Here is a 14,443-nt window from a genome sequence, read left to right as displayed (position 1 = left end):
AAATGTAATTCTGTAATTTCCTCACCCTCAATCTTTTATAAATTTCTTTGTTCTGCTGAACACAAAATATATTTTGATGAACCAAGCATGTTTGGGCACCATTGACTTCCATAGTAGGAAACATACTATGCAAATATATATGTGGCCTGGGAACTGCTTGGTTACAAACTGCTTGGCATTCTTCAAAACATATATTTTTTTGTTCAGTAGGAAAAAAAACAGATACATGCAAGTTTGGAACAACTTTTGGGTGAGGAAATGATGACAATTATAATTTTTAGGTGAACTATCCTTGTAACAAGAGAAATGTGTTAATTATGTATGGTAACCCTTGTTCCCAGAGGGAGAAAACTGAAATGTTATTTCCCACTATGAGTTTGCTTTCAGAGCACAAATCACCTTCAGTCTTTCTTGAAAAGGCCAGTGGGAATTGGCGTGCAAAATGTGCATGCTTGGCTCCACCGGAAACATTGAGTATATAAGGCCACAGTGGAAAAACGTCTCGGTTACGTATGGTAACTCCGGTTCCCTGAAGGAGGAAACGGAGACAATGAATTGGGATTGCGCTATGGAGACAATCCTCTATGAGTATATTTTAACGAGCCAATGAAGTTGGCAACGAGTGTTTGCATTACACACTCCGCAGTGTGGGTATAAATACGGAAGTGGATGCACTCCCTTTTGTTTTTTGCTGAGGAGCCGGGCCTGTGGCCTGGCCACAGCAATGGCACAGCAAATTGTGATGGGTCAGACACCGACAAAAATGACTAAAACGCCATGGTAGGTTCCCTAACCACCTAGTGCTCTTGACATGGCCGAGACCCTCTTCAAAAACATATTCTGGTGTTTTGGAATCTCAGAGGATTTTCTCTTGGACCATAGACCCCAATTTCCAGACTGAGCTCAAGATCTAGGATATTGAGAGAGACACATGGTCATATTGTCGATTTCCAACACCGCTGGAGCCACCACATTCCCTGGGCAGAGTGTGCTCAGAATAGAGGTCTTCACGGGTCTACTTGGATCCGAAAACCCGAGGTCCGACCCGAGACCCGAGCGGTTTCGGGTCCAAAACTCAGACGAATGTCTCGGACACGGGTCGGGTTCGGTATTAGTGGCCTCGGGTCTCGGGTAATTTAAAATAAAAATGCTTATTCCAAATGGACCCGAGAAGACCCAACTATGTTGGGCATTCAACAAAATTGCATTATTTAAAACAACTCTATGACACCGTTCTCTCACTTTTTCTAAGTGAGAGAGCGAATCCGCGTTTCTACGTGCAATGGGCTAAGCACGGTTGCCTCCGCATTTATTTACTCAGTTATTAATTTGCTTAGTTATATAATTTATCATTTCAATAAATGAACAACCCCAATAAACTTGGGGTAATCAGATTTTTTTTTTTATTCATTAGGCTACATTAAAGATCGGAATTTTCTTCAGGAAACTGGCAGACTTGAATAAATAGCAGCAAACAATAAACGATAAAAATTGCAAAAATTGTTTTAATAAATAATCCAAAGTTTGAACATTTATGAGTAGGCTAAAACATTTTATTTTGAACGTGTGTTGTGTGACTGTTTACAGTAAGCAGACACGTTGCTCAAATAAAGAAAAGTTGCAAAAATAAAGACATATGCCTACATGGTATTTGACCTGCTATGGCGGTTCTAATGCCTTGTTTTTAATCTGGTTTTATCTAAACAACTTTTTAACAACGGGATTGTAGGCTAAATAACAAAATTTTTGTAAAAGTCAATGACTGGGAGACTTTGGATATTTTATTGAAAATCTGTTATAGGCTACATTTGAAAAACAGCCATCGGTAAATTTTACCCTGTGGTGGTTCTAATGTTAATCATCGTATGGTCCGGTAAATAACATTATGCCAAATTTTATAGGATGTAATGGGTTACCGACCGTGATGTGTGATTGACATTTCAGCACTCCAGCGCGTAGGCCTACTTGCGCGTCTATGTTAAGTGCATTTTTGAGAAACGCAGGGCTGCAGGCTGTGCACAATGTAAATGCCGTTTACGTTCGGGTCCAGTCGGGTTCTAAAGGAAATGGCGTCAGGTCGGGTCGGACTCGGGTCTAATTTTATCGGGTCTGTCTCGGGTCGGGTTTTTCTTTAAAAAAAATTAATTTATGCACGTCGGGTTCGGGTAAGTAGTGATTCGGGTCGATTCGGGTCGGGTACAGTTTTTAGGACCCGAGAAGACCTCTAGCTCAGAACTCCCTGAATCAAGCCACTACTGAACTAACCACGTTCTAATGCATACTCTGCTACCAGCCTCCCTGTTAACCTGATCAGGTGTGCCATCTGAGGTTCCAGTTGTGAACAATTGGTTCCAAGAGAGCAAGAGGGTCTGGGACTAGGGATGGGAATTGATAAGAATTTAACGATTCCGATTCCATTATCGATAATGCTTATCGATTCGATTCCTTATCGATTCTCATTGGGTGAGGGAATAAGTACAAATTTGTTTGTTTGTATTAACTCGCTTTAATATCTGATCAGAAGACACAGGACAGAGTATACACAAATTATGTGTAGCAACCTCAGAACAAACCTAAAAGTATGTGAGCTACTTCTCAAAGTAAAGTCCAGGGACCTATAGCCTAGGGCAGTGTTTCTCAACAAGTATGCCTGGAAAGATTATCAAGAAGAGTGCCTTTAGGATTAGGAAATTGTTAATTTTCACATTCATTGGTCCAGACAATAAAATAAAAATAATAAATAAATAAAACTGCCATTTATGTGCCATAAAAACTAAAAACACAGACTGAAAAAAGTCAAGGAAGAGCTTGTGCCTTTTGGAATATTAACAGTGCTCATTTGGATTAGGCTACTGAGTTACTAAAACAATCTTTGTCAAATAATACACTTGTTTCTTCACAGTTTGAACATTCTTGTTTCCATTTGTTTCATTTTAAGATCTGAGGTGAATTATCCATTGTTGCTTTTACAGCTACAAAGCTGGGAGCACTAAATTATATTCAAAGTCACATTACACGCTTTTAACATTAAATAAAGTACATAAACAGTATCTGAGATTATCATTGCCACACTGTGTTTGTTGTTCCAGCGCGACATCGCAGAAAAATAGAAACCATTTCTAAAATAGAATCATCGCAGCTGGTTAGGGCAAAAACTCTGATTAACATGGAAAATATACCTTTTATCGCATGTTGCAGTGTCGCGTGTAGTCTGCCTCAATGCCATGTTTGCTCATAGTGTTTGCTGCTATCTGAACCAAAACAATGCAGCGTGTGTGTGACGTCATGACACATTTGCAACAAGCAGAACCGATAAGCGGAATCGTTAAGCAGGCATGCTAATGGTTCTAAGGAATTGATTCATTGGTCACCGGTTCTAAGGAAGAACCGGTTCTTGGTTCCTATCCCTATCTGGGACTCATCTCACATCCATCTACAGAGGGCAGTATGAAGACAAAAGAGCCAATGCAAGAAGAGCTGCAACTCCCCAGTACCATCAGAGTCAGAAGGTCTGTCTCTCTACCAGGGATATTCTGTCAGAATCAGTCACATTATCTACTCCATATCTATCAGCTCCTCCCACTTAATTGGAATAACCACAGTTCTAATCACCTGCACCATATGTTTGCTGCACTCACACACACTTGGTCTGGTAAATGACTGTTTCAGACCTCCTTGGATCACCAACTTACTGCACTGGAGGAGTTAGAGTGTTCGAGTGATGCTCTTTTAGACTCCCCTAACTGAACTGTTTATTACCCCATTCTCAGATTCATCCTCTGCTTCATTGTTCTCTTTAAAAAGGGGTCATGAACTGCCTTTTTTCTTTTGTGCTGTTCAGAAGTCTGCCTATAATGTCAATATCAATATTATTACATAAAAATCATCATAAATTCGAAGTAATAGGCTATTTTTTGACCCCTTTAATGTATCTTCCACTTTTGTCTTTTTCCCTCGTTTTAGCTGGAATCCAGCTATTCCAGCTAACTCGTACAGTCAATTAAATTTGTACTGCTTCACTTATGTACTTAGCTGCATTCTGTATATTGCAACAGACCTGTCAATAAACCCAGACATCTTCTGCCCACCGTTGAGTCCTGTGACAAGACCAGACAGCTTAACAATTTAGCAGGGTTGGCTATACCTGTTGATACTGATCTATATTGTCCCATTGTCTGCTCCTTTGCTCTCTGCAGTGTATTTTTCCCACTTGTCTGGAATCATCATGTCCTCATCACACCTGCAATTCATTACTTATTGTTATTCTTTGTGTACTACTTGAAGGATCTACTCACCTGCATTCTGTGTACTGCCACAAACCTGTCAATAAAACTGGCCATCCAGCCCATCTTCTATGCTCCTCTAAGTCCAGTAACAGAAGACCAGACCACCTAACTACTGTAGCAGTTTAGCAGGGTCCACATCTAACCACAGAGGATTTGTTACCCTTCGGCTCTACATTGTCCCTTTAGGGAATCCCGCTTGTGTTCTCTTCTTCCACCATTTCCCATTTGATAGTCACCAATGAACCCTGGTTTCTGCAACCTTATACATCCTGGTTTTTAATTAATCTGGCTTTGCTACTTCATTGGACTTTGAGAGGTCTAGTTCCTCCTGTAGGAGTCACGGGTGCTATTGGCGTTGCACCAAGCTCTAATCTTTGATGGGAAGTGTTTTCTCATACAATACGAGTTAGCTTGTCAATGGTTTGGAAACCATTAGGAGACTATTGTTGTGGAGTAGCCATTCAGATATTAATCTTACAACTGTAGTATTGCCCAGTGGTTTATGTATGTATGCATAATATTTCTATGTAGACAAAGCATGTCTATCTATTACAGAGCCTTTGGGAAGGAGGAAACCGTGCCCGAAGGACGCATCTGAAGGACTAAACACTGACAGAAATGTCTCTGAAAACAATGGTATGGTAAATGTGGGTTTTAATTTTAATTGAATTCATGTAATGCATAGAGATTAAAGAAAGAACAAAAACTTAAAGTATTGTTAAGCCATTCATCTTACAACTGTAGTATTGCCCAGTGGTTTATTGCATGTATGCATACTATTTCTATGTAGACAAAGCATTATAAAACAATAATTTGCCTATCTTTTACAGAGCCTTTGGTAAGGAGGAAACCGTGTCCAAAGGACACATCTGAAGGACTAAACACTGACAGAAAAGTCTCTGAAAACAATGGTATGGTCAATTTGGGTTTTAAAGGGACTGTGTGTAGGAATTTCTCCCATCTAGTGGTGAAATTGTATTTTGCATTCAAACGAATAATGCTCTCCAGCGCCTCACTTTTTCAAATGCGCGTTGCATCTACGGTTGCCGTTATGTACCAAAAAGCTATGACAGGATGTCTTATAATAGCACTTCGAGTTTTTCATCGGGTGAACAGGTTTGTTATTTAAAACAAACTGAAACTTGAAACAACGAAAAAAAGAATGTTACAGTATGAACTACTGACTGTGAAAAACATTAACTATGGTAATTAGTAGTAATGCCGCCTTTACTCGTTATATTTTTTGAAGTACGTGCATTGTTAGATATCATCATCATCAGAGCCTTCTCTAACGTTACTTTACTCAATAGCTGCTATTCATCAAAGAGCCTGTTTAACTTTTAACTATAAATGTTCGACTGTCTATATAATAAAGTACACAATCAAGCAATGAAAAAAAGCTTGTAATTAAGACCGTAACATTGATTTACCTGTCGAGAAGAAAGCAGGCAACTTCAGCGTCTCTTTTGAAAGCTTTCTCCTGCGTTAGCTATCCCGACATTAACCCTTGTTTTTGTAATCTCCGGTCACGTTTCCTTTTACGGTCTATTTTGGACTTTTTCGACGACAAGGACTCCTTATCCTGTGACTCAGCATATGTATGAATGAACGGTGTATAAATAACCGTGCAGTGCAGCCTTTTAAACTTGCCGCGGCAGTGACAAGCGCCTCTCACTGCTCTGCTCCTCCGCTTCTGCTGGCTTCAGTCACGTGACGCTGGTTCTGAACGAAAACGCATTGTGGAAACGCCTTGGCCTATTACTTTTTGTCCCTCTCTGCTATTATAGTTTTTCAAGATGGCGGAACTACATGGAAGCCTCCGTGGACCTACCCGTCCCATGTATATAAAGATAATAAATTCTTCGTTTACGAGGATTAGTCTGATCATTGGCATAGGTATTTGTACACCATTGAGGGCATATTTATGAATAAAAATATTGATTTTAGATAATAAAATACCTAAAAAGCTACACATAGTCCCTTTAATTTTAATTGAATTCATGTAATGCATATAGATTAAAGAAAGAACAAAAATATAACACTTATTTCCTAGTTCTCAACACTGTTTAATAGGTTTCATTTCACATTTGAAGTAGCAATATGGGCATACAATCCCATTTAAATTTGTGTTGGCTTACCTGTTCTTAAATACAAACACAGTCATGCTCAATTTGAGAAAACATTACTTAAAGGATTAGTTGCCTGATAATTTTTCTCACCCCGATGTTATCCAAGATATCCATGTCTTTCTTTCTTTAGTGAAAAATAAATTAAATTATTTTTTTAAGGAAAACATTTCAGTATTTTTCTACACAGAATGGACTTTAATGGCAACAAACTATCCCAATGTTCAAAGAAGGTTCAAATGTCCATCTCAATGCAGCTTCAGAGTCTCTACACAATCCCATTCGAGAAATAAGGGTCTTATCTAGCGAAACGATCGGGCATTTTCTAAGAAAAGAAAAAAAACTATATACTTTAAGCACAATTGTTCGTGTTGCGCTGGTCTGCAACGCACCAGAAATTAAAACAAAGATGTCGGATGATTTTGAAGTTGGAGGAGAAAATGATATGGAATTTTTCGCCATTCCCTGCTTTTTTGAACCGGAGTACACAGATAAATAACTTGGATGATGTGACAGGTGACGTTTCCAAGGTGATGATGTGATTTCCAGCATTGCAGACCAGCGCAACACAAATAATTGTGCTTAAAAATTATATAAATGTTCTTTTTTTTTTTTTTTTATGACAGATCGTTTCGCTAGATAGGACCCTTATTTCTCGACTGGGATTGTGTTGAGACTCTGGAGCTGCATTGAGATGGATATTTGAACCTTCTTTGAACATTAGGATAGTTGGTTGCCATTAAAGTTTCCACTGAAGAAAGAAAGACATGGATATCTTGGATGAAAATTTCCTGATAATTTACTTACCCCAATGTCATTTTGAGGTGAACTAATCCTTTAAACATATATTTATATCAGTTAAGCCAGGGAACAAGTTCTGTTTAAAAGGCACATGACTTAAAAATGGTTGTTAGTAATGCTAAGAATGTATCATCTTGTTTGTTTTTAGTCTTAAGCAGAAGAAAAAAGCGAAAACCCAAAAGACCATGGACCAATGCTGAAGTGAATGCAGTAATAAGACACTTCAGATCTCACATCAGTAAAGGTCACTTGGCGTCAATGATGGAATGTGAGGTCTGCAAAAGGTGCGAGCATCCAGTGCTACAAAACAGGACAGTTCAAAACATCAGAGACTTTGTTAGAAACCGAGGGCTTACCTTTAAGCGGATGGAGTTTAATTAATGACAAAATTGACACTGAGTGACAATGAGTCACAATCTTCTGAAAGCAATGTTGTTGTTTTTAGAAGTAACGTTTTGTAATTCCTGTCACTAAGTGAAAATGTTCTGAATGTAAAGTTATTGTTTTTAGAAGTAATAGTTTTTTTAATTACCGTCACTGAGTGACAATGTTCTGAATATAATAGTGCTGTCAAAATCAAAATAAGTTGGATGTGACAAAGGGCTGTGGAGAAGGGGAAAGGATGGTGGATGCAGGCAGATGGGAATGTGAGGGCACAGATGGATGTTTCCAGATGTTGCTGACCCAGAGCACAACCAGGACGATAGCCCACAGCGGACTGAATGGAGGGAACAGCCATGATGGTGATTTAAGGGGCATCATCCTTGTGACGATCGACGAACAGGCAGATGCTGGAAGAAACTCTCGTGCAGACGTAAAGCCGAGGAAGCAATGAAGTGCCGATGACCGACCGACCGACGGAGCCCCAGTGACGACCCCCAAGAAGGAAGCTGGGATCCTGAGGGCTGAAGACGAGCCATTTTGACTGAGGGCGGAGGTGACAACTGAGTGAAGGCGGAGCTAGCCAGAGCCGAAGGGGTGGAGGGTCGGAGGGCAGTGGACGGTCGGAGGGCAGTGGACGGTCGGAGGGCAGTGGACAGCTTGCTAATCCGCAGCAGAGGCGTGCCTAGGTCCAAGGGACCCAGGCAAGGTTGAATGGCCAAAGGTCAACGCTAGAGTCGAGGGAGGAAGGAGTGCAGGAGAGCCAGGGTGACGGGTCGAGGTGAATCTGAGCACTCCAAGGCTGGAGGTGGAGCCACGGGCTCAGACCACAGGCTCAGACCTTGCAGGTCCAAGCTGGAACCTTGCCACTGAGTTACCAATGGAAGACGATGAAGACTGGGTGATAAGCACTTCAGTGGCTGATGACTGATGATGGGCATAGAGAAATCAATAGAATACAACAAAAAAACAAAGTGCTACCAACAGCAGTCAGGAGAGGTGGTGGGAGAGGGAGACTAGGTGGGGTTAGCATGACTGAAGAAGATAACTGACATAGAGGCAAGTGAACTGCTCTCCACTGATACCACCCAGTCTTCATCGTCTTCCATTGGTAACTCAGTGGCAAGGTTCCAGCTTGGACCTGCAAGGTCTGAGCCCAGCACTCCAAGGCTGGAGGTGGAGCCACGGGCTCAGACCTTGCAGGTCCAAGCTGGAACCTTGCTACTGAGTTACCAATGTAAGACGATGACAACTGGGTGGTAATCTGAGCATTTCAGTGGCTGATGACTGAGGATGGGCATAGAGAGATCAATAGAATACAATAAAAAAAACAAAGTGCTACCAACAGCAGTCAGGAGAGGTGGTGGGAGAGGGAGACTAGGTGGGGTTAGCATGACTGAAGAAGATAACTGACATAGAGGTAAGTGAACTGCTCTCCACTGATACAACCCAGTCTTCATCGTCTTCCATTGGTAACTCAGTGACAAGGTCCCAGCTTGGACCTGCAAGGTCTGAGCCTGTGGCTCCACCTCCAGCCTTGGAGTGCTGGGCTCAGACCTTGCAGGTCCAAGCTGGAACTTTGCCACTGAGTTACCAATGAAAAATGAGGAATGCGTTCATGACCTCAAGGCTAGATTATTATAATGCTCTACTGGGTGGTTGCCCTGCAGGCTTAATAAACAAACTACAGCTAGTTCAAAACACAGCAGCTCGAGTTCTTACCAGAACCAGGAAGTATGACCATATTAGCCCGGTTCTGTCAACACTGCACTGGCTCCCTATTAAACATCGTATACATTTTAAAATATTGCTGATTACTTACAAAGCACAAAATGCTTTAGCTCCAACAGTGCTTGAGCGAGCTCTTAACGCATTATAGTCCTTCACGTCTATTGCGTTCTCAAAATTCCGGCCAGTTGATAATACCTAGAATATCAAAATCGACTGCTGGCGGTAGATCCTTCTCCTATTTAGCACCAAAACTCTGGAACAGTCTTCCTACCATTGTCCGGGAAGCAGACACACTCTGTCAGTTCAAAGCTAGACTAAAGACACATCTCTTTGACCTAGCAGTCACATAACACACATTATAGACTTCTATAATTCAATGTTAGGCTGCATAGATCAGGTCATCCGGAACCGGGAACACTTCCCATAAATCCTGATGTACTCGTTACATCATAAGAAGAATGGCATCTACGCTAATTTTACTGTTTTTGTTCATCCCGAGGTTTTCCCGCAGCCTGCCGGATCCAGATCTGATGAAGGACCTGCGCCTGGACACACTCAAACACACGCACACTCCAGATCTGACGAAGGACCTGCGCCTGGACCCGATAACAACGCAGTGCTGAAGTGCCAACTAGTCTCTCCCTATGGAGGATCCCTTTGCCACTCTACAGATAAAGCGTTTCAGGAAAATTTGTTTCGCGTATCTACCCCGAAGTGACAAAATAAAATAAAATAAAATTCTGTATTAAAATTTATAAGGAAAGAGCAGTACTTTGTTTAGCACAAACAGTGTATATATATATATTTGTTTGTTTGTTTGTTTATTTATTTATTTTTAACAGATTGCCTGTGATGACTGTGGGCGATGGTTCCACTTAAAGTGTGTGGGCAATCCATCCACAGAGGATGAATACAAATGTACTTCTTGCAATAAATAACTAAATTATGAAGCCATTGTTTTTGGAGTTTGTTTGTTTTTCCCTTTGGTTAAACCTACTCGAAAATCAGTCTTTCAAAATAAGCATAATTTCTTTCATAAAATGTGACATTAAAAGCACCTGTGACGTGATAATGGTTCAAATAGTCTTCTGCTAGAGGCTTGTCTGTACTAATCAAAGCCTTAATAAACATTACATTGAAATCGGTAATAACGTTTTAAATTGGAAAAGAAATAGTCTGGATTGAATTGACAGATGGGGAAAAACTTGCCTCTAATAAAAATAAAATAAAAGTTTTGGAGTTTTCAGATTTAAAAACGTCAATAAAGGCTCGTTCGTTCTGCTCTCACGGACCAGATAGATTATAATATGCTTAAAGGACAATTCCGGTATTTAACACTTTAAGTCTATTTTGTAGTTTGTTTTGGATGAACAAGAGTGGTGGACAAAGAAATTTTGACAATGGTTCCTGTCGCGACTTTTTGACTATTTTAGAATTGCCCATGACCGCTTTAGAATGGGAGTTCACAAACATGTCCTTAAAACAACCCTTAACGTTCGTTTTCAAAACTGTGCAACTCACCGAGTGGTTAGTGGTGTTCGTTGATGATTAAAAACAAATATATCGGCGCAATATATGATTTCAATCCGTTTATTTTTCTATAGTGGAACTATTTTTTCAGATACCTCACAACCGCGTATAAACTTCCGCTCTTCCGAAACTTCCGTTGCTCTGCTCACGCTAGCCTTCTGAGACTGAGAGACTCTGGAGAACGTCTCCGGTTACTATCGTAACCTCGGTTCCCTGAGAGGCGGGAACGAGACATTACGTCACTGACGTATATGGGAACTCCCTTCCTTCTCCGTTTTCACTGAAATCTTATAGGCTAACGCCAGCTGGAGACAGCTGGCCAATTGACGCGAAACATGCAAATGCTGACTGGACCGCGGGCAGTATAAATAGCATGGGCGCGACAATTACGTCAGAATCAAGACTGAACGCTAGCACAGCTGATCAAACGGCGAGCACGGCGGCTGACGTAATGTCTCGTTCCCGCCTCTCAGGGAACCGAGGTTACGATAGTAACCGGAGACGTTCCCTTTCAAGGCGGTCACTTCGACATTACGTCACTGACGTATATGGGAACTGTATAGAATCCCGCCGTGAGCGCAGTGAAGATAAGCCCAGAACGGGGTCAAGCTACACTCCCACGAGAGACAACAGTTCTAAGCCAGCAGCGCCGCTAGGAGCACTCGAAACTGATAGGCGAAACTAGACCAAGAACGTCTGCTCCGACCTTACCAAGTTGCATATCCAATGCAATGAAGCGAAGACTGCACCGGAGAGGGCAGCACAACACCATAAGCACTCGAGCACAAGAGTTAACACAGTGTCGACGGCAATAGCGGTGACAGCTGCATAACCTTGTAGCCATACACAGAGTTAACAGGAATTGAAAACTACTGCGTAATGCGGAAACAGCTATGTAACATTATAGTCATAACACAGAGTTAGCAGCAATGGTAACTCTGCATAATGCAGACTACTGCACAGCTGGTGGTAACAGTTCATGAGTACATTAATAAAACTCACCGAACCCACGACGCTATAGGCAGTGCATCAAACTTGAAACCCTGGCGAACGTGTTCTGAGAAGACAGCCAGCATACCTAAATCCCATAGGCATAGCCAACATTGAAAGCGTCGAATTCAGTGAGAAGTCTCAGTATAAACAGCACGTCCCTAGTACCATCCATCAAGCACACAAACAGCTGGTCAGACTGCTGCCTAGTGATCCACGTACATCCGCAAAGCCCTTACAGGGCCAACAGCACTCTGAGCATCGGCATCATGCGAGGCTGACGGCTCAGCAGATAAGGTGGGCAGGGATCAATCTGTGCTCTGAACGGTGTAAGCGACTTCGGAACGCAGCTTGGTATCGGACGGAGAGTGACGCTGCAGTCACCAGGTCCGAGACAATGCAACATCATTCGCTTAGAATGAGCGTAGGTCTCCAACGTGCTTCACTGGGGCGAGAGCAGGTGAATTAAGGCCATCTCAAGAGAGCTCCCAACACTTGATAGTGTAAGTGTCTTGCTCAACTATGGACCCAGCAGCGGACACACAAGAAGGTTTCACAGCTTGGGGATGATAGGCTAGTAAGGGGGTCACGAGGAACTGACACTCCCTTGTAGAACATAGCCAATGTTCTAAGCCGATGCACAGAAGTGCAAACCAACACATAACTGAATGTACATAAACACAGTGCTAGTGGCCGTAGCGACAACAACTGTGAATATACGCAGTTAGATAATATCCCCATAATAGCATAGCACCTCAGTAAGTACACAAACACAGTCGTAGCCGTAGCTACAACTGTGAGTAAACGAGTTAACACACAATAGCCAGTTGCACTGAAGGAAACGGGGCAACATAACAGCGTAGCCCATGTACGTAACAGCATCGGTCGCTGTAGAGCGTCCATGTATGAACAAACGCAGCGTAAGTCGCCGTAGCGACAGAAACTGTGTAGAGACAGAACTGAGATGTACAGTTAGATCAGGATGGCTAGCTGCAACAAGGAAATGGGGCAGCATTACCGCATAACACATCCGTGTACGTACCTACATCCAGAAACTGTGAACATGCACGGTTAGATTAGGATAGCTAGTTTTGCACTGAAGGAAACAGGGCAACAAATAGCAAAAACACGTCCTTGTACGTACATAAGTGCAGTGTAGTCGCCGTAGCGACAGAACTGTGAATATGCACAGTAGATAGGATAGCTGGTTGTTGCACTGAAGGATAGAGGGCAACATAACAGCATAACACATCAGTGTGCACATTTTAAACATCTGTGTGTATAATGCAGCGCAAGTCGCTGAAGCGACCGAAACTGCATGAATATGCTCAGTTCAAACACAGTGGTCAGTTACGTTGAAGGGCAACATAACAGCATAACGCTTCAGTGTGTACACAGATGCAGCGCAAGTCGCCGTAGCGACGACTGAGACTATGCATAAGCATAGTTACATTTTGTGTACAAAAACCACAGCGTCAGAGGCATAGCGACATCGACTGTGAATACGTAGTTATCAGAATAGCCGGTTGCACTGAGGATACAGGGCAATATATAACGGCATAAATCATAGACACGTATATCAGTGTACATAACACAGCGTCAGTGGCATCGCACAACAACTGTGAATACACAGTAATCAGAGTAGCCAGTTGCACTGAAGGATACAGGGCAATATATAGCGGCGTAATCGTAACACATATCAGTGCGTAGTGTGTGCACAGCGTCAGTTGCATCGCACGACAACTGTGAATACGCACTGCGTAGTAATCAGAATAGCCATTTGCACTGAATGACACAGGGCAATATATAATGTCATAAATCATTACACATAACAGAGTACGTAACACAGCGTCAGTTGCATCGCACAACAACTGTGAATACGTAGTAATCAGAATAGCCATTTGCACTGAAGGATACAGGGCAATATACAACGGCAAAATTCATACACATAACAGTGTGTAGTGTGTACGTAAACACAGCGTCAGTTGCGTCGCACGACAACTGTGAATACGTACTGCGTAGTAATCAGAATAGCCATTTGCACTGAAGGATACAGGGCAATATACAACGGCAAAATTCATACACATATCAGTGTGTAGTGTGTACGTAAACACAGCGTCAGTTGCATCGCACGACAACTGTGAATACGCACTGCGTAGTAATCAGAATAGCCATTTGCACTGAATGACACAGGGCAATATATAATGGCATAAATCATTACACATAACAGAGTGCGGACTGCGGAGTGTACGTAACAGCGTCAGTTGCATCGCGCAACAACTGTGAATACGTAGTAATCAGAATAGCCATTTGCACTGAAGGAACAGGGCAATATACAACGGCAAAATTCATACACATAACAGTGTGTAGTGTGTACGTAAACACAGCGTCAGTTGCGTCGCACGACAACTGTGAATACGTACTGCGTAGTAATCAGAATAGCCATTTGCACTGAAGGATACAGGGCAATATACAACGGCAAAATTCATACACATATCGGTGTGTAGTGTGTACGTAACACAGCGCAAGTTGCGTCGCGCAGCAACTGTGAATACGTACTGCGTAGTAATCAGAATAGCCATTTGCACTGAAAATACA

The sequence above is a fragment of the Leuciscus leuciscus genome (genome assembly GCF_965113295.1).
Source record: "Leuciscus leuciscus genome assembly, chromosome: 16".
NCBI classification, from domain to species: Eukaryota; Metazoa; Chordata; class Actinopteri; order Cypriniformes; family Leuciscidae; genus Leuciscus; species Leuciscus leuciscus.
The sequence above is the reverse complement of the archived record's forward strand: the minus strand, read 5'-3'. Positions refer to the sequence as shown.